Source organism: Heptranchias perlo, chromosome 3, assembly GCF_035084215.1.
Source record: "Heptranchias perlo isolate sHepPer1 chromosome 3, sHepPer1.hap1, whole genome shotgun sequence".
NCBI lineage: Eukaryota > Metazoa > Chordata > Chondrichthyes > Hexanchiformes > Hexanchidae > Heptranchias > Heptranchias perlo.
Window position 1 is genome coordinate 86,356,053 of NC_090327.1, and position 879 is coordinate 86,356,931.

The window sequence follows — 879 nt, forward strand, 5'->3', positions numbered from 1 at the left end:
CAGAGCTCATTTACATACCCATAATGTTCGACATGGTACTTTCAAAGCAAGCTTCAGGTTTGACTGTAATTTTCACGGAGATTGAAGATTGTCGTTACTTTTCCACTTGCTGTGTTGCTCTGTGATAATATGTTTTCTCTGGATGGTAGGTCTAGCATCTCAGTACAATGTTAAAGAGGTATGTCATCGCTTGGGAGCAATTGGCTGTGGTTACATCTTTACATCACTCTGGTTTCTCTTCAAATCGTATAAATCTTTCGCCTTTTACTAAAGATTTCCGTGGAGAGGAGCATTTGGAGTTTTAACTAATTTTTTGATGCCCTGCTTTTGTGGGGCTCATTTATTACTGAAAGAAAGATTTATCTTTAGTTGTGTATATGGCATAGGTGTATCTTGGTAGAATTGTATTTGTTGTGATGAGGTGGCCTTATGTGTATTAGTCATGTAAGGAATCTTACAGCACCAGGTTATAGTCCAACAGTTTTTTTTGAAAATCACAAGCTTTCGGAGGCTTTCTCCTTCGTCAGGTGAGTGTCGGGTTCCTTGAAAATTGCTGCATAAGATAGTCACAGAACAATGCCTGGTGATTACAGATAATCTTTCCAACTGCCTGTTATCAAGGCCATCATATGAATTGAATAGTGTTCAGACAGAGAAACATGAGATACCAGACTACTGAATATACAAACAGCCAGAACCAAAGACAGAGAGGGAGAGAGAGAAACATCTGAAAGGAAGAGAAAGAGAGAGAATGACCAGTTGTATTAAAAACAGATAACTTTTTTTCCGCTGGTGGTGTTACGCGCAAAATCGTCAAGCAGAAATTGATCGCCAAGTTCCGCACCCATGAGGACGGCCTCAACGGGGATCTTGGGTTCA

At 40.0% G+C, this 879-nt stretch overlaps 1 non-coding gene across 1 annotated transcript; it reads left to right on the plus strand.

Moving 5' to 3' along the window:
- Window positions 1-223: 223 nt before the first annotated feature.
- Window positions 224-337, plus strand: LOC137320322 (U5 spliceosomal RNA). The gene has a single exon (XR_010962479.1). It is a non-coding gene; the product is annotated as a U5 spliceosomal RNA (small nuclear RNA).
- Window positions 338-879: the final 542 nt, after the last annotated feature.